The sequence below is a fragment of the Pristis pectinata genome, chromosome 3, assembly GCF_009764475.1.
Source record: "Pristis pectinata isolate sPriPec2 chromosome 3, sPriPec2.1.pri, whole genome shotgun sequence".
Lineage (NCBI taxonomy): Eukaryota > Metazoa > Chordata > Chondrichthyes > Rhinopristiformes > Pristidae > Pristis > Pristis pectinata.
The window spans coordinates 106,074,179-106,094,856 of record NC_067407.1 but is presented as its reverse complement, the minus strand read 5'-3'; the positions used below and the strand labels follow the sequence as shown (position 1 = coordinate 106,094,856).

Below are 20,678 nucleotides of genomic sequence, written 5' to 3'. Positions count from 1 at the left end.
CAGTAAATTAAACCTGGGACTTACCTGGTCTCAAAGGCTCGATACCACACTGGGTGATACATTCCCCCACTGATTCATTAAGGAAGATGATATCATTCAAATTTAAAAGCTCCATTGTATCCCTACCATTTAACTTAGAACAATGGGGAAAGAAACTTGTTCAGGTGATTGTTGTTTAAGCCAGTTTATTTTAGTCCTTACTATCTGATTGTAACAGGTTTTCATCAGTGCATTTAAAATTCTTTCTTGCTGGGTGGTGACCAAGCAATTGCTTTCAATTTAATCATTTGCCTTCAGCTTTGCTGCTACTTAGGAACACATAGTTCAATAAGTAACTTTAGAGAAGTTCTGAAACACAGTGTGTCACTGAAAGCTATTCTATTACAGAACTGCAAATTATAGGGTACATATTTTACTATTTTTGCACAATACAATTTAAGGTGTTTGCATCAAGTAGGTAGTAGCAGTGCCTGTTCAAACATATTTTGTTCCATCTTTTAAATTGCACTACTCTTCCACCGGAATAGGTTGCTAACCACAGTTTATCTAACATTTTGAGGAGTACAGAAAGTTATGAATCAAAATTACAAGGAAAAGCAGAAAAACCCCTAAAATTCTCAGGGGGCAATTTCACCTAGGATGATAGTGTGTGATGAGCATTAGGAAATTAGCTATTATATTCCCACCCATTCATCCCTTCAATTGATTTCAACAGAACAGAGAATTAGTCATGTGTAGTGAGTAATTAATATGGTATTTGCCATTGTACATTGTTGCTCAAAGTTAAAATGATTCCAAGTCACATTTTAGTCATTATTCGAAGTCATCCTTTGAAGAAGAGGTACAACTAAAACAACTATTTGGAGGAAATTGTCATTTATCTGAGTCTTGGTGAGGCAGAAATTAAATTTACACCCATATGGATTTGACATATGTGTGATGACTTGGGCAAGAGGCACAAAGACAATTCAGTTTCATGTTTATTCCTCTTGTCTATGATGGGTGAGTTGTCAGTATTAATCAAACTGGTTAATGATAACTTACCCCTTAAAGTCAACTTAGAATTTTGGTAGCACGGATAAAACTTAAAAAATGACTTGTTCTGTATTAATCTCCTCCTGCCATGAAAGCTGAGAATATTGTCTGAATGATGACTTCAATAGCACTGTGAAGATCAGCAGGAGGGACAAGGTCCTGATTCTAGCTGGTGGGCAAAGAACTCAAGGCAGATAATTTTTCAGAAGTGGTTGAGTACGTGAACACAGGGAGCAAATGGCTTGGATAGGAGACAGAAAAGGTCAGTGATCTGACCAGAGCTACTAACATAATACTTGTACTCTCTTATTGTCAGCTTTGTCGTACACTACATGTTAGCCCCAGTATTCACTGGCCTTTCATTTCCTGCTTCTCTTCATCAACCCCCAATTAGTGTAGCACAGTGCACTGCATTTTCTTCCACTGCGATTTGCACTCACTGAACCACTACTCTTCTCACAGTTGCATTCCTCATAATGCTGTGCCTGTGACAACAGCCACTATACTCTTTCCTGACAGACATGCCTTCACACTTCCTCAATGATCTACGCAATAATGTATTTAATTTATTGGTATGGGATAGATTATCACACAATCTAAGAGAGAAAATGCACACAGATTGAGAATCACTATGGAAGAGGCTACTTTTGATGCAGCGAGCGGAGGATTGGTGAGGAGAACCATTGCTAATGAGACTGGAGTACTAACTTTCCAGTTAGTCCTGTTTACAGTTCAATCTTAAGCTAGGGACCAAGATGGAACAGTGGAACAGGAGGACAACCTTCTTAAAGATACCTTTCCATTAGACACACCAGCTATCTTGTATATCAGTATCTTGTGCAGTTCAAGATGCATCCATGATGGGAATTTCAGAGTTTCAGTGTGAGGAATGGGCAGTGGGAAGATCAAGGAATCATTTCACCAGAGGACAGGCTGTCACTCTAAACCCTGCTACAGAGGCACAAACTAATACTTCCAGCACATAGCCCATAGAAGAAGACAACAGCTGTGCATCACCAATTGCTCGAAATATTGAAATAAATGTCAGTGGCCTATGCTCATATCCAGGAGAATATAACAGGTAACTTTATGGAGCCTGCAGCAAACTGCAAGGGGGAGAATCTCTCAGAGCTACATTGCAAGTAGCATTTGACTTACCTATACAGTGAGGCCTCTGTTTCGGGATGATGATAATTTGCTCAGTCAGATGGAAGGAGGAGCTTCATGTTCAGGTATCTAGTTCTCAAAGTCTGCAAGCATGATACCCAGTGGTCTGGTGGAGAATTGAAGATTGGCTCAGGATGAAGGCATCAGGACTATTCCCTGGACACTGGATGCAAATCTGCACAGAAATGTGATTCCTGTGGTTGCACACCAACTGTATAATCATTGAATGGAAGCTTTTCCTGTTAATGCATTATTTATGATTCTTCTGTGGAATTTGTAAGCTTCAAACCCTTGTGAATCCCTAAGCCATCTCTCTCTCATTCCCTTTGAAAGGTAAGGGATAATTTTCTTGTCTTGGCAGAGAACATATCTCTTACTTTGGTGCACGGATGGACTGAAAATTGCTTGCCACTTTTTCCTAAGAAGTATGAATTCAGAACCACAGCCGATTTTAGAGTAACATGAAAGTAGGGCAGATGAGTGGAGATAAAATACCTTGCAAGACTAAGGAAAGAAAGTCAAACATTGGTATTGGTATTGGTTTATTATTGTCTCTTGTACCGAGTTACAGTGAAAAACTTGTCTTACAAGCTGATCATACAGGTCAATTCATTACACAGTGCAGTTACTTCAAGTTAGTACAGAGTGCATTGATGTAGTACAGGTAAAAGAAATAACAGTACAGAGTAAAGTGTCACAGCTACAGAGAAAGTGCAGTGCAATAAGGTGCAAGGTCGCAACAAGGTAGATTGTGAGGTCGTGAGGTCATAAGTCATAGTCCATCTCATTGTATAAGGGAACTGTTGAATAGTCTTATCACAGTGGGGTAGAAGCTGTCCTTAAGTCTGGTGGTACGTGCCCTCAGGCTCCTGTATCTTCTACCCGATGGAAGAGGAAAGAAGAGAGAATGTCCCAGGTGGGTGGGGTCTTTAATTATGGTAGCTGCTTCACCAAGACAACGAGAGGTAAAGACAGAGTCCAAGGAGAGGAGGCTGGTGTCTGTGATGCGCTGGGCTGTGTCCACAACTCTCTGCAGCTTCTTGCGGTCTTGGGCAGAGCAGTTGCCATACCAAGCCGTGATACATCCTGATCTGGACACTGCGCCATTTCGATGCACCTTCTAAAGGTTCTTGATTATGTAGAATTGGCAGAGGCCCAGGAGACAGTTGTTTAACAGCCTGTCTGAATAAAGTATTGGAGTAGGAGGATGACAAAACATGAAAGGATTGATCATAAAATGGGTCATTTGAAATAATAAAAGACAAATAAATGTGGATTTGCACACCTCCTTTCAGTATCTTAGGATTTCAGTATCTTAAACATTTCATAAAAATTGAAGAACTTTCTATAGCCTCTTCAGAAGCTGATATATTTCAAAAAGATCTCTCCTTAAAGCTCTTCATGGTGCTCCAGATGTGGTCTCACCTTTGCCCTATATAGTTGTAGCAAAGCTTACTTATTTGCATCCCAATTGTTATAAAGTCAACATTATTTGTATACAATATGTGCTAGCATTTTTTTGGATGAAAAAAGACTTAAAAGATAGTTGAATTTCTGTTCAGAAATGATAAAGGAATAGGTGGCACCAGATACTCAAGGTGTGTTCACAATCTTGTGCTGCTATTGCTATTATATATTGAAAATTGTGGCATGAAACAAAATTCCAGGTAACTATGCACATAAATACAATGTGCGCATTTTAACAGAGAGGTTCATGGTGATGTCACAAAGGCACAAGCAGGTTATGAATGTTACCTGAACTCTAAGATTATGTTACAGCACTGGAAATTGTGCGCATCATGTTTATATTATGTCATTGTTGCCTGAGTCTGACAATTTCATACCTGTAGTGAAAGCAGGAATTCACCAACCTCTGGACACCTTAAATAAAACTAATGTCAAAGGGTTTACAAATGTTCTTGCAAAACAAAATGATAATCTAGTTAAAGGGTATGTATTAGAAATAAAACTTGTTAAAGAACTATTTGTAGGGAAATCCCTGGTCATGCTTATATGTGATTATTATGTTAACAGTAATAGTGTTGATAAAATCATTGAACCTAACCTTGAGAGGGAACTTTGTCAGGTGCTTCTGCTCACTGGGAAGATATCCATTTTAAAAATATATGTGGCACAAGACTGTGAACACCTCTTGCGTATCTAGTGCTATTTATTCCTTTATTATCTCTGAACAGAAATAGTTTTGATTGTATTTTTCTCTGGTACTTGACTATATTCATTGAGAATGAACAGTGGGCTCTGGTGCGGGCTGACTTTCATCTGTAGCATAAACCCTTCAATACTTCTGGAGTTTACTTTGCAGCTATCCACAGTCATCGGTAATTACTATATACAAATATAATCCTTCAGGTTTTTAAGGATAAGGCATTTGAAGACATTTCCATAATAACACTGAAATAACACCAGAAGCTTTTGTACATCTTACTCTGGTTTATTCACCCACAGTAATTTTAATCAATACTTGAACAGTCTAAACACTATTATAATTGAACTAAAATGCTGTGGATGTAGGAAATTTGAAACAATAAAGAAGAATGTCTGAAAATATGTGGGAAGCAATAGAGACTGTAACGGAATTAATGTTTCAGGTTGATGACTTTTTAATCAAATATGCAAAGAAGATTAGTAATTTTATTATTAAATATTGCATATGTAGAACCAAGGGAAAGTGAATGAGAGGATCGTGTTTTTATATGAGTAAACTAAATAGATATCACACAATTTTCACACTAAGCTACATTGAAATAACAGGAACTAGATCCTTCTAAATCCTTTCTGTCCATGTTCCGATTTGAGAGTCTTTTGAACGTTGTAATTATACCTGCTTCTACCACTTCCTCCAAGACCTGGGACTCAACACCTCCCTCTGTAACTGGATCCTTGACTTCCTACCAACAGACTGCAGTCAGTAAGGACAGGCAGCAATATCTCTGGCACGTTTATTCTCAACACTGGTACCCCACAAAGTTACATCCTCAGCTCCCTACTCTACCCCATAGACACTCATGACTGCGTGGCCAGATCCTGCTCTAACTCCATCTACAAGTTTGCAGATGATAACACCGTCATGGCCATATCTCAAATAACAATGAGTCAGAGTACAGGAAGGAGATAGAGAGCTTGGTGACATGGTGTCATGACAACAACCTTTCCCTCAATGTCAGCAAAACAAAAGAGCCCATCATTGACTTCAGGAAGGGGGAGGTGTGCACATTCTCCTGTCTACATCAGTGGTGCTGAGGTCGATAGGGTTAAGAGCTTCAAGTTCCTTGGAATGAACTTCACCAATAGCCTGTCCTGGTCCAACCACATAGACACCACAGCCAAGAAAGCTTACCAGCACTTCTACTTCCTCAGGAGGCTAAAGAAATATGGCCTGTCCCCCTTGACACTTACCAATTTTTATCGATACGCCATAGAAAGCATCCTATCTGGATGCATCATGGCTTGGTATGGCAATTGCTCTGCATGGGACCGTGAGAAACTGCATAGAGTTGTGGATACAGCTCAGCACATCATGGAACCCAGCCTCCCCTCTATGGACTCTGTCCCCTCCAAGACAGCAGCCAGCATAATCCAAGTCTCCACCCACCCAGGACATTCCCTCCTCCCTTCTCCCATCAGGTAGAAGATACAAAAGCCTTCTATCCTGCCGTAATAAGACTATTGAATGATTCCCTAGTATGGTAAGATGAACTCTTGACCTCACAACCTACCTCGTTATGACCTTGCACCTTATTGTCTACCTCCATTGCACTTTTTCTGTAGCTGTGACACTTTACTCTGCATTCTGTATTGTTTTACCTTGTACTACCTCAATGCACTGTGTAATGAATAAATCTGTATGAAAGGTATGCAAGACTAATTTTGGTGTCAACTACAAACTTATTAACCATGTAAACAACATTGTCATCCAAATCATTAATATAGATGACAAAGAACAGTGGATCCAGTACTGATCCCTGTGGCACACCACTGGTTACAGGCCTCCAAGCTAAATAACAACCCTCCATTACCACCCTCTATCTCCTTCCACCAAGTTATTTTTGCATCCACTTGGCCAGTTTTCCCTGGAACCCATGTGATCTAACCTTCAAGACTAGCTTACCATGCAGGACCTTGTCAGAGGCCTTGCTAAAGTCTATCATCTTTGCTAATTTCAATTGAACTTCATGCATGAGGATATCTGTTGGGCAATATACTCACATGCATTTAGTTCCAGTGACCAAAAACAGAATTTGCTATCAGTGGCATTGAATTATACACAAAAGTTAAAATACAGCAGATGTTGGAAATTTAAAATCTATTTTTCCATCACTGCCCTCACTGTGGCTAGGCAAACACAATTCTTGATATGGAATGGTAATAGAAGAATTGAAGTGAAAGCAGAAAATTCAGGAAGACCAGACAAGACCTCCTGAAAGCACAGATAAATCAATGCTCAGATAGACAACATCTGAGAAGCAGAAGAAGCTATTATTTGGGAACAATTTTAAGAAGTACAGATAAAAGGGAATGTGAGGAAAAGGAAAAAAACATACTCAAGAAAATAATACAATGACTTGTAAAACACTGTGAATGGCAAAAGGAAATTAAGAGAGTGAAGTGATATTAATATGACACAACAGAGCCATAATGAAGAAATTTATTTTTTGCAATGATGCAGAGAACACAGGACTAGATGAGGCTGTGGGTCTATCTTCCTAAAATATTGGTACTTTAAATATTCTAATTTATTTTAAATTGACAGGAAATTCTAGTTAGCCACTTAGACTTGCTAATAGAAATGTTAGTTTGTCATACAAAGGGAATACAGGGATTTTACTATTACAGTCCTGGTAAAATTTGATGCCTTATCTATATTACAATTTGAAATAGACCTGTAAAAGGTACGTTGTGCAAGACTTAACATAACAAATAGAGTAGGAGTAGGCTGTATGGACTTCCAAGCCTACGCCACCATTCAATAATATCATGGCAGTTCTAGTAACTCGGATGGTATTCCAGGAGGTTTCCTCATATGACTGCTTACTTCATTTGCCTTGTGCCTACTTTCCCACTGGTCACCTGATATGTCAATCCTTATGTTAATTGGTTAGTAATTGGCCCTATTGATCATATGGTTCAGATCGTACTATTTTACCATTGAGGAGTGCATGTGCAGCAACAGTGTACATCTATAAAGTACCTTTAATGTAGAAATCCAGATTTGAATTGCACACTGGGTATATTGTAGCCCAGCTTTTTATTGAGAGTTTGGACAAAGTGAAGCAACAGAAAAAAAATACCCTGATTTTCTCCAGGGTTCCAATGGCATATATGGGAAATTAATCCTTATTTTCATCAGACTACAGACATAAACTGGCAGAGTTATCAGCCTCTGCTGTGGGGGCTGATTTGACAACAGATGAAATTCACACAAGTTGCTCAATTGACCACCAGCTGCTGCTGGTAACAGCTCATTATTTTGGATTCTGGCATTGGCAGCTATCAGAGGCATTTGATGAAATTCTTTGTCACAATGTATCTAAGCTGGTAAATTGGTTTATTATTGTCATGTGTACTGAGGTACAGTGAAAAACTTGTCTTGCATACCGTTCATTACAACAGTGCATTGAAGTAGTACAAGGTCAAACAATAATAGAGTGCAGAATAAAATGTTACATTTATGGAGAAAGCGCAATGTCATAACAAGGTAGATTGTGAGGGCAAGAGTCCATCTTATTGTATTAGGAAACCATTCAATAGTCTTATAACAGCGGGATAGAAGCTGTCCTTGAGCCTGATGTTATCTGTTTTCAGGCTTTTGTACCTTCTCCTGATGGGAGGGGAGAGAAGAGAAAATGTACGGGGTGGGTGGAGTCTTTGACTATGCTGGCTGCTTCACTGAGGCAGCGAGAAGTGTCACTAGAGTCCATGGAGGGGAGGCTGGTTTCTGTGATGTGATGAGCTGAGATCACAACTTTCTGCAGTTTCTTGCAGTCACAGGCAGAGCAGTTGCCATACCAAGACATAATGTATCCGGATATGATGCTTTCTATGGTGCATTGATAAAATTTGGTGAGGGTTAAAGGGGACATGCCAAATTTTATTAGCCTCCTGAAGGAGTAGAGGTACTGGTGAGCTTTCTTGGCCGTGGCATCTATGTGGTTGGACCAGGACAGGCTATAGGTGATGCTCACTCCTAGGAACTTGAAGCTCTCAACCCTCACGACCTCAGCACTATTGATGTAAACTGGAGCATGTGCACCCCGCCTCCCGAAGTCAATAATCAGCTCTTTTGTTTTGCTGACATTGAGGGAAAGGTTGGTGTCATGGCACCATGTCAATAGGCTCTCTGTCTCCTTCCTGTACTCCAACTTATCATTATTTGAGATATGGCCCACTACAGTGGTATCATCTGCAAATTTGTAGATGGAGTTAGAGCAGAATCTTGTTACACAGTCGTGAGTGTGTAGGGAATAGAGTAGGGGGTTGAGGATGCAACCTTGTGGGGCACCAGTGTTGAGAATAATCATGGCAGAGGTGTTGCTGCCCATCCTTACTGATTGCGGTCTGTTGGTCAGGAAGTCAAGGACCCATTTGCAAAGGGAGGTGTTGAATCCCAGGTCTAGGAGCTTGAAGATGAGTTTACTTGGAATTATAGTATTGAAGGCAGAGCTATAGTCAATAAACAATAGTCTAACATTGGTGTCTTTACTGTCCAAATGCTCCAGAGATGAGTGTAGGGCCAGGGAGATGGCATCCACCGTAGACCTGTTTCGGCTGTAGGTGAATTGCTTTGGGTTGAGGTTGTCTGGGACGCTGGAGTTAATGTGTGCCATGACCAGCCTCTCGAAGCACTTCATGATGGTTGATGTCAGAGCCACCAGGCAGTAGTCATTAAGGCACGTTACCTTGTTTTTCCCTGATAGCTTTATGGAGGTCGTATCCCGATTTCTTGTAAAGATCAGGTCACCTGATTTGAACGCCGCAGTCCTAGACTTCAGTAGGGAGTGGATCTCCTGGTTCATCTATGGTTTCTGGTTTGGGAACACCAGAATTGATAAAGTTGCTTTAATATGAATGATTGTTTGAGATAGTTAGTTTCAAACTATTCCTGATATTTACCATTATTAAATCTGAATCCTTCAACTAAAAGAGTCACAGTTCAGTTTTTTATAGTCTACAATTCTAGCATTAGGATAAACTAGTCAGGTTTAGTGATACTCTGAATGTTTGTTTCTGAAATGTAGCTTATATAATGTCGGGTGCCAGCTTGTCTGAAGGGTACATTTTGGCAGGTAAATGGCCAAAATTCATGGACCAATTGCTAAAAGACCCAATAAAGTCACTCCTTTTTAACCAACTGTAGTAAACATGCAATTTTTAAAAGAGTAATTAAAAGCTTAAGAGCTGATAGATAACATTATAAAGTCTGAGATAAAATAGAAAATGCTTGTCAGGCAGAATTACTGGAAAAAGAGCAGAGTTAGCATTTTGGATTGAAACCTTCATCAGAACTGGGAAAATGAGAAAACAAGTTTGCTTGAAGTTGCAGAGAGGGAGTGGGGGGGGGGGGGGGGCGGTGGATAGGAAAAAGGAAACATTTCTGATAAGGCAAAGACAGAGTTGCCGAAATGTTTTGGTGTTAAAGTCTATTTAAAGTTTGATCTTTGTAAAGTAATAGAAAAAATGACCAAGTAGAAGATATTTGATGCCTGAATTAGTATTTGGTATAATCCCAAGGATTCAGAATAATGTACAATTGGAGTTTTCTTGACTCCACTACTGGTAACAATATTAACAAAATAGTTTATTTCTATGATGGTAGAAGCAAATGCTCCTGGCACCAGAAAGTTGCACAAGCTATGCAGCAGTTCAGAATGGTCACCTCACCTTTGGAATATTTCCAGAATTGTCCTCACGGTAGAAACAAATGAAGAAGAACAAAGAAAAAAAAACATTATCTGCAGCCGGCACCAATGATGACTCTTGTTTGCTGCCGTTTTATTGTTGTTAGGAATGGCTTGAGAATTTGGTCAACTTAGACAGAATTATTTTTGTAAATAAGATGTCAATTGAACCACTCATGCAGACCAGCCACATTGTTTAATATTGATGATCAGTATGGATCCCCCCAGAAAAATCAAGAATTTTGAGATTCACAAAGTTAAAAACTGATTTTTGAAATGTATATGCCTCGGCTGCCTTAGTGCATTAATGAATAGGAATGCAATTTCCCTTTCTCCTGTCATAAAACCCATAGTAAACTCACAGAAATTACATGCATACAAACCACTCAGAATGCTCTGCAATCTTTTTTCTTCCCCTCACCAGGAGATCTCTTACACCCATCAGAAAATCTATTTTATAAATAAAATATAATTAACAATTTAACAAAATAGCTAATAAAAACATTGCTGTGATACTTTTCTTACCATCACCAGGATTAGAAGCAACAAGAACCAAGGAATGAAATGTATGCTGGGCATTGGAGTGATTGCACAAGGGCATCTATTAATTGCTGTGTTTCTCTTGTTGTGGCTTGAGTGAGTGGCAGTAATTAAAGCAGAGAATGAAGGTTAGAGCAGTGAGTATATAAACAGTGCTCTTACCAATCTTAATCACTAAATCAAAAATCTTAAAATGGATTTCGTGTGGAACAATGTTTATTCGCAGTTGACCTATCACAGCTGCTCCTTGCACAGAAGCAATACCTAATGAGAGGTGAGTCCAGCTCTTAACATGAGACATGCCTACTCAAATGACACTGACTCAATTCATCTCCTTGCCCTGCCACAACAAACTGAACTTTTTTCCATTCAAATTACAGAGTTTAGAAATGTGTTAGGAATTGTAATTCCCAGTGATGTATAGAGTGAAGCATGCCTTCACACTGTGCTCAAAGCAAGCACCATGATGTAACAATTAGCAATAAACATTATGACTGATTGATGGAGTGTTGTGGGGTGAAGGAATTTGTAGATAGCTACATCATTTTACCAAAAGGACAAAAACCGAAGAATCACATCTTCCTGGGACCCACCTCTGTTGTCAACCAAAGCAAGCTATCATTGAATCTTTATGGTCTTGGTCAATTTCCTGCAGCTTCACATGTTGATGCTGCAATTTAGCAACTGCCCCTTAATTTCTAAAGCAGTCCACAGTAACAACATATTATTAATAATAAATTCAAATCAATGATTAGATGGAAATATCGAGTTAACTGAACAAGAAGGAGTCATCCATACATCAATTAGATCTGTACTTTTGAATCCAAGGTGCTGGAACCTTAACCCTGCAGCTTGTGGACAGCTATTTTGAAAATGTTTGGACTGGTATCAAGCCTGTCAATGTTGGGATGAGTAAAAAGATTCTGGTTATTTTTGTTTCAGGGTTAATTTAAGGATAACATCACATTTATTTCCGAGGGATACAAATGTCACCAAAATAAAAGACCAGCAATTGAAACACAAGAGAGACTGCAGGTGCCGGAAATCTGGAGCAACGCACAAAAAACGCCTGAGGAACTCAGCAGGTCAGGCAGCACCTATGGAGGGAAATGGACAGTCGACGTTTTGGGCCGAGACCCTTCATCAGGACTGGAACGAAAGAGGGCAGAAGCCAGAATAAAAAGGTGGGGGGAGGGGGACGAGTCCGAACTGGCGGCTGATAGGTGAATCCAGGTGAGAGGGGGAAGACTGGGGGAGGAGGGGAGTGGGAAAGGTGTGAGAAGCTGGGAGATGATAGATGGAAGAGGCAAAGGGCTGAAGAAGATGGAATCTGATGGGAGAGAACAGTGCACCATGGAATAAAAGGAAGGAGGTGGGGAACCAGAGGGAGGAAAGTGTGGGTAGGTCGTGGGGGTGGGGGAGGGAAAAGAGAAGGGGTGATGGGGCTAGTGGGATAAGGGAAAACCAAAGGGGGAGGTGGGAGGGGGAAGGCAGGGTCAGAGGGGAGTGGTTACAGGGAGTTAGAGAAATCGATGTTGATGCCATCAGGTTGGAGACTATAAAGGCTGAATATGAGGTGCTGTTCCTCTAATCTAGCCTCAGCTTGGCAGTAGAGGAGGCCGTGGACAGACATGTCAGTGTGGGAATGGGAAGTGGAATTAAACTGACTGGCCACCGGGAAATCCTGGCTGTTATGGCTAATGGAGTGAAGGTGCTCGACCTTCCCGTTATTCGATAAAGATCTCCTTCCCTTTATTCCATGGTCCACTGTCCTCTCTTATCAGATTCCATCTTCTTCAGCCCTTTCCCTCTTCCACCTATCAAGTCCCAGCTTGTCACGTCATTCCCACTCCCTCCCCCCACACACCTATCTTCTCCCCTCACCTGGATTCACCTATCACCTGCCAGCTTGTGCTCCTACCGCTCCACCTCCCCCTCCCCCCCACCCTTTTATTCTGGCTTCTGCCCTCTTTCTTCCCAGTCCAGATGAAGGGTCTCGGCCCAAAACGTAGACTGTTCATTTCCCTCCATAGATGCTGCCTGACCTATTGAGTTCCTCCAGCATTTTTTGTACGATGCACCAACAATTGAAAGGCAGACTGAGTGTTAGGCAAATATTTCATAGACCACATGAATGATAGAGAAATGGAGGGCTATGTTGGAGGGAAGGGTTTAATAGATATTATAGCAGGATAAAATGTCGGCACAACATCGGGGGCTGAAGGGCCTGTACTATGCTGTAATGTTCTACGTTCGATGCTTCTACATCACTGTTACTAATGGTTCCTTTCCAACCCAGCGGCTCAAACTTCTTCAAAGTGAGAACAACTGATGCACCATAGAAAGCATCCTATCAGGATGTACCACGGCTTGGTATGGCAACTGCTCTGCCCAAGATCGCAAGAAGCTGCAGAGAGTTGTGGACTCAGCCCAGCGCATTACGGACACCAGTCTCCCCTCCTTGGACTATGTCTTTGCCCCTCATTGTCTTGGTGTAGCAGCCAGCATAATCAAAGACCCCACCCACCCGGGACATTCTCTCTTCTGTACTCTTCCATCGGGTAGAAGATACAGGAGCCTGAGGGCACGTACCACCAGACTTAAGGACAGCTTCTACCCCCACAGTGATAAGACTATTGAACAGTTCCCTTATAAAATGAGATGGACTATGACCTATGACCTCACGATCTACCTTGTTGTGACCTTGCACCTTATTGCACTGCACTTCCTCTGTAGCTGTGACACTTTACTCTGTACTGTTATTTCTTTTACCTGTACTATATTAATGCACTCTGTACTAACTTGATGTAACTGCACTGTGTAATGACCTGTAAGATCAGTTTGTAAGATAAGTTTTTCACTGTACCTCAGTACAAGTGACAATAATAAACCAATACCAATACCAAGTGCTCAGGCCAGTCCCTGGGTCTCCGGGTGGGTTCAGGCATCACAGGTTTTTATGAGGACAGAAAGACATGAAGCTATATTAATTTTGGAAGTTCAGGTAGCCTTGTAAGTCAGTGCAGCAGAGCAGGGTTAGTTCATTGACGGTCTGTGAGTCATGAGATGAATTGACCATCATTGGCAATTGTATCACAGTTCAGTTTAATGAAAACACTGCTGAAATACCATTGATTAAAGCTATTAGACACACTGCAGTGTTATTCCCGCAGAATGATGATTGTTAGAAAGGTACAATAAAAGAATTATTTTGCTGTCCTCAGTAGAATTAGAAGGGAATTAAGGGCCTAGTATATATTATACAGCATCATTGTTTATTTGAAATATCTTTCTTTCCCCTATGCATGTCCTGAATTGAATTGTTTCAATGGATGATGTCATTTGTAGAATGATGTGTTTTATGCAGCAGGCTGACAATGGTTGTGATAGAAGATAAGGAGAAAGGATAAGCAACCAGACAAGATAATTACAGTGAAAATGGCCTCCACTGTATTAGCTAAAGCTCCTTTATTGAATTTATTTTTTTCAAGTGGACATTCTGTGAACTTTGGTATCAAAGTGCTCACATAACGAGTGAATCACCAGCAGAATCACTTTAATTGTTCCTTCCAGTGAGGTCATCTGCTGTCACCTCTGCTCACCAGCTTGGTAGGGGAGTCAGCTTTAAATCAATCTTCAATAATCAGAGTGGAAGAGACGTTGTGGCCTACCTGCCCAGGCCCATAGCCCCAATGTTTCTGCAAAATAAAGGTTCTGTGTGGAACAGTCAGTTTTTACCTCTATAACCGTGTAAAAATTTGGGGTCTCTGTGTGCAAGCATGTGCAAAAGTAGGGGGAAGTCTTAACTAACCTCACAACTGACAGCTGTATCATCCTGAATGCACTTTGACATTGGACATCTTGTAAAATATAGCAGCAGAAGTGAAAAATTCCTGCATTTCACATCAGTTACACTGGAAAAGCAGGCCAACTGAACCTGTGGCATGTCAGACTTGTGGCAGGATCAGTGATTCCAGTCCTTTCAACACGGAGAGAGGCAGTTTTCATGTAATTTACATACTTTTGAATTACGTGAGTTAAATGTTTCCACATGTGATGACTTTTTAAAATTTTATAATAGTTTTAAAAATTGTTTGGAGTGCATTTAATTTCTAGTAGCTATTGAATCCTTGTGAATGTCAGAAACAGCCTGAGGAAAAGGCTTTACCAGCCATCAAAGAATTTGAGTGGAAAGGCTCTGCACTGTGCTGGGCTTCACCCATCGGGTGGAAAGTTTTTGTAAGGGATCTGCTCAAGGTAAGAATGGGTCTAATGGGTAGGCTACCTTGATTCCATCTGGATATTAAGGGAACCAAGTTCACCACCATCTGACTGAAGAGATTCAACCACATCTCAGCCCTAAGTGGCTACCCCATAGTCTATCGTGACCCCTTCATCCATTTGGTAAATTTCAATGCAGTTGCTTCTCATTCTTCTAAACTCTAGAGAATATAGGCATGATCTGCTCAATCTTTCTTAATACACCAAACTCACCATCCCAGGAGCCAGTCTGGTGAATCTTTGTTGCACTCCGTCTATGACAACTATATTTTTTCGGGTAAAGAGATCAAAACTGTACACAATATTTAAGGTGCAGTCTCACCAAGGCACGATATAACGGCAGTAAGATTTTACTCCTGCACTCAAACTCTCTCATATTAAGGGCCAACATATTGTTTGCCTTCCTCATTGCAATTGTACAAGAACACGTACATCTCTTTGAGCATCACCATTTCCCAAATTGTCACCAGTTACTTTTGCACACCAAAGCAGATGACCTCGTATTCTTCCACATTTTATTCCATCTGCCATGTTCTCACCCACTCCTTTACCTCGTCCATGTCCTCTTGAAACCTCTTTACTTCCTCCTCCCTACTCACAATCCCAACGAGAATTTTCATCAGCAGCAGTCTTGGAAATAGGACATTTCATCCCAGCAGTCAAATCATCGAGAATACCTGGGGTACAATCACCTGTATAAACTTGAAGGCATAGATGGAGTATATACAGTCATCTTTTCCCAGGTTTGAAATGTCAAATACTGGAGTGCATAGGTTTAAGGAGAGAGGGGGGGTGGGGAAAGGCTGAAAGGATATTTGCGAGGCAATTTTTTTTACACAGAGAGCTGTAGGTGCCTGGAATGCACTGCCAGGGGAGGTGGTAGATATGGTAGCAAAGTTTTAGAGGCACCTAGACAAGCAAATGAACAGGTGGGGAATAGAGGGATACGGACCATGTTTAGGAGGTGGGAGTAGTTTAGATTGGTGTCATGGTCAGTGCAGGCATGATGGGCTCATGGGCCTGTTCCTGTCCTGTAATGTTCCATATTCTATCCCTGGGGTACCCCACTAGTCACAGCCCACCAACCTGAGGAGGATCTGTTCATTCTCCTCTTTGCATTCTATCTGTGATCCAATTCTCAATCCATGCCACTGTATTAACCCCAGTTCCATATACCCTAACCTTGTTGGCCAATTTCTGGTATGGGACCTCATTACAAATCTTCTGAAAATCTAAGTAACCACATCCATCACTGGCTCCCCCCTATTTATTCCACTAATCACATCCTCAAATAGGTCAAAGTAGGCCCACATCACATGTTAATAGCAAGTCCTTCAATCATCCATTGTAGGACTCCTTAATTTGTTCCAGACTTCATGGCCTCAGGATTTCCTTGTAGGGTAGAGAAGGAGTTCTGGTGATAAGATGTATTTCCATGGTCCAGACTTCCCAAAGTACAAGTATTTTTTTAAACTGGAAGCCAGTTTGGTATCTTGATTTGAGCACCCCTTGAGGAAATAAAGTGATAGGCCTCCCCTCCGATTTTTGTAATTCCTTTGTTGAACTTGTACAAACTGTAAAATCTGATGCAATTGGTCTCTACCCCAGTTCCTTTTCACCATGGCAGGAACAAAGGCTTCTTTGGGAAAAATGAAAAATACAGTCTGCCTGAATAACTCCCATGAGTTAAATAACCCTTAATAAACTATCTGATGGGAAGGAAATGATGCATAAGAGCCCCCAGCTCTGGAAGAAAAGTTTGCAGCAGCTTTGAGTAGAGAGCATAAGCCTGAGACCTTGAATAACATGGGCCGAAAACGGTGACGATTACTCTGGGAAAAGCAACCTTCAACAGAAGGTCAGGCGAGGTAATGGTTTCCTCAGAGCCCAGGGAGAACAAAAGGACCATAGGCATCTTTAGGCTGCCCACTCCAACACTAATTGTGAATGTCTCCCAATGCTCTCCTATGACTTAATTTAGTGCTGCAGTCATTTCTCTTAGATCCCTGGTGGCAACTTCCTGATGCCCAATATCCAGCCAATTCTCTGTTGCCTACTTTTATTTTGGGTGAGGGACCATTTTGAAATATCATGATAAAGCCCAAACGTACTTGACCTCTGGCAAGCCTGAGCTTGTCACTCACTGCACCACACCCAAGTAGCACTCACACGCTGTTAAAATCAAGGCTTTATGTTAGGATGAGAGACTTAGCAGGGGTTGAAGATACAACCTTTAAACTGGGTTCACATTCCAACACAATTGCTGTTCCTGTGATAAGAAAATAAAAATGAAAAATCCAGCAAATAGCATTTTGAACAAGGCAATCATTAAACAGCTTCTGGAACATACCAGAAGCATGTCAAATCATTGCCCCAGCTAGCTCTGTGACATGATCAACCCTTGACTCAAATAATTTTCCACCTGTTATTTCGAGGATTACCTCCTGCTGAATGTTTTGATTTTACGTTTTTGGCCTGGGATTGAACCTATTCTGTTTAAACGAACATCAATGTCCGCTCACTTGGTCAACCTATTTCTTTCTTTGTCTAATATGGTTTTGATTCTGCTCCGGTTATAATACAGCTTACTCATAGATGATGGTTCCTAGGGGGGGGGGAGGGGGCAGAACAGAAGCAGGACAATAGCTATTGAAATATAAGACCAGCAGTGGTGTGCCTAGTCACCACCAGCAGAAACTTCTGGCTTCAGCTGAAGAAGCCTGAACTGGTTGTGGTCTGAAGATTGTTCTGAAGTATTTGAAGATGCAAATGCTCTCTAACCTTTGGCCCCATGCAGAATCTCCTGTCTATGGATTGTGACAGTGTTTGCCCACCACCGTGTACCTTAAGGCAATTCCATTTGGGCACCCCATGAGAAAATAAGGTGTTAGGCCTCCCCTCTGGCTTATTGTAATTCCCTTGCTGAGCCAACACACACTGCAAGGGCAGGGGCTGATTCAGCCCCTTTAAGAAAGCTTAAAAAGCTTTAGCAGTTCAGGGGGGCTAAAAATCTGATACAGTCTGTCTCCTCGCCATTTCCTTTTCATTCTAGCAAGAAACAAGGGCTTCTTTAGGTGAAATGAAAAATACAGATTAACTGAATAGCTTCTATAATTCAAATAACCTTTAATCAGGACACACTCTTTATTATTTCTTAAATACATGATGATGAAAATGTCAGATATTGTTAAGGGAAAGCTGACACACCAGTATTCCATTTGTTCTTGTTCAACGGTTATATTGATCAGAATGTCACATTAATGTCCAATTTCCCATCTTGTTGATTGTTACCAAGATTTTTAAGCAACCCTCTCATTTTCTGTCATTGTTCAATCAATTTATTTTTAATCGTGTTTCTGCATGATGAACCTCACCACCATCAATTTTCTCTTCTAACCAGATCTCTCCTTAACATGACTTACTTTTGAACAGCAGTGGCTGCTCTCTGCAGCTCAACTAAGAGATTTCTTTCTTTTGAACTAGGACTGTAACAACTAAACTAGGCTTTGTCCACAACCAGCATATACCTATGTGTGCTCCCAATACTTGTACTTGATTATGATGGGAATAAAATTGCCATCAGCTTTGTGAAAAGTGTGCAACAGTGCTGCCCTTTCTCAAGCTTTGGAAAAGATAATCTTGTCGGAATGACAATATGTTTGAGTTTGCACATGATGCTCCCATTGAATAACTAATTAACAGTTTAACCCATTACTGATAAGACTAATCTCAGACTGTTGGTTTGAAGTCGAGAAACATTCATGTCATGGAGTTGTACAGCACAGAAACAGGCCCTATGCAGAAATCTGGTAACCCAGCACAAATCTGGTACATTAATATCGATTTTACCTTTCTAAGCAAAATACTTCAATGATGTTTACTTCATCTTGTAAGAAGAGAACTCTCAAAGCCACATTGTGTGCAGTTCTAGTCACCACACTATAGAAAGAATGTGATTGCTCTGGGGAGACTGCAGAGGAGATTCATCAGGATGTTGGCTGGTTTGGAAGACTTTAGTTATGGGGAGACATTGAACAGCCTGGGCTTGTTTTCCCTGGAAGCTGAGGGGTGACCTGATAGGAATGTATAAGATTATGAGAGGCATAGATAGGGTAGATAGTCAGAATCTTATTTCCCATAGTAGGGGGGATCAAAAACAAGAGGGCATGGGTTTAAAGTGAGAGGAAGGAATTTTAAAGGGGATTTGAAGGGTAAGTATTTTTATAACACAGAGCGTGGTTCATATCTGGGAATGCATTGCCAGAGGAGGTGGTGGAATCCATACAATCACTAAGTTTAAGAGGCATTTAGACAGGCACATAAATAGGTAAGGCATTGAAGGATATGATCCTAATGTGGGCAAACGGGATTAGCGTAGATGGGCCGAAGAGCCTGTTTCTGTGTTGTACAACACCATGACATAAATATTTCTCGGCTTTAAACCAACAATCTGAAATTTGTTTTATCAGTAATGAGTTAAACTGTTAATTGTCCATTCAATGGGAGCATCATGTGCAAACTCAAACATATTGTCATTCTGACAAGATTACCTTTTCCAAAGCTCGAGAAAGGGCAGCATTCTTAGGTACTTTCACACAGCTGATGGCAGACGTTTCACAGCCTTTTTACTCACACAAGGGTAGACATCTACATGGAAATGGTAAATAATACGAGAAAGCTGTCAGCAGGTCAGGCAGCCGCTGAGGAGAGAGAAAGCAATCTAATCTGTTAGGTCTGATATGTGTATTAGGGAGATATTTTCCCCATGATATTGTTTAATATAATTTGATTCCAATTTTTGAAAGGGAGGTGGTTTTTGGCACTTTTACTTAGTTTTCAGTATGATTAAAGGAGGGTGCATGCAGGAAGCTGAGCTCAGATATGTTCTGGATCATATCAACTAATTCATGTGAAACTTGAAGATAGTTGATGGTTCCTTAATCTTCCACTACCTCTGGCTTTCTGCTGTTGTATTTTATGTTTCATCTATTGAGTGCCCACGCCACCGCAATAATGATATTCCCAATAGCCAGGTTTATTGAAACCCTAACTCTGAATATTCCATCCTATCATTCCACCAGCAATTCACTAGTTAAAGGATTGGAGCTGGATCATAGGTCCATTGATCACTGACCAAATCAAATCAGCCAATAGCACGATTTCAATACAATGTGAAGAGTTACTTACTTTGTATTTTGCTGGAGGCATCAATAACTGACAACTCGGACTTAGGGATACATTATTGACTATTCTGTTTAAGTACATATGTAGTGGTAATGGCAATAAGGTTTGGTGGTTATTTTATAGATGGTTGTCTTTTATATTGAAATCTCTGATCTTATAACAAAAACATAATTTTAATGTGAGTTTTTGAATTAGGCCAAATCAAATTATATTCAGCCTGCCACCAGAATCCTAACCTACTCACACTTATCTGTGCTCAAGTGCAGATGGTTGATTGAGCAGACCCACCATATCAAGTGACAACTCCTGGGAGGCATCATTGGTAAGAAGTCCTGAGCCCTGCCCCAACGTACCTTGACAGACCTCGACAAGAGGCAAAGCTGATGTGGAGGCTCAACTCTTTGTTTAAACAGTTTTTAATGTTTCCGACGTTCAGACATTCAAAACTATTGACAATGGTGCAAGTAATTCTTATAAAATATTAAAAATTTAAAAAGGAAAAAATAATTAAAACACTAAAAAAATTTACAAATATTAAAAAAGTAAAAGATAAAT

At 40.6% G+C, this 20,678-nt stretch overlaps 1 long non-coding RNA gene across 2 annotated transcripts in view; it reads left to right on the top strand.

Annotated features, from left to right (window-relative positions):
- LOC127568870 (uncharacterized) overlaps positions 1 to 13,597 on the top strand; it is a 31,658-nt gene extending 18,061 nt beyond the window's left edge. For both annotated transcript variants that reach the window (XR_007956092.1, XR_007956093.1), the window contains exons 2-3: positions 11,601 to 11,891; positions 12,958 to 13,597. This is a non-coding gene — a long non-coding RNA (uncharacterized LOC127568870). The remainder of the gene's footprint in view (positions 1 to 11,600; positions 11,892 to 12,957) is intronic.
- Positions 13,598 to 20,678: the final 7,081 nt, after the last annotated feature.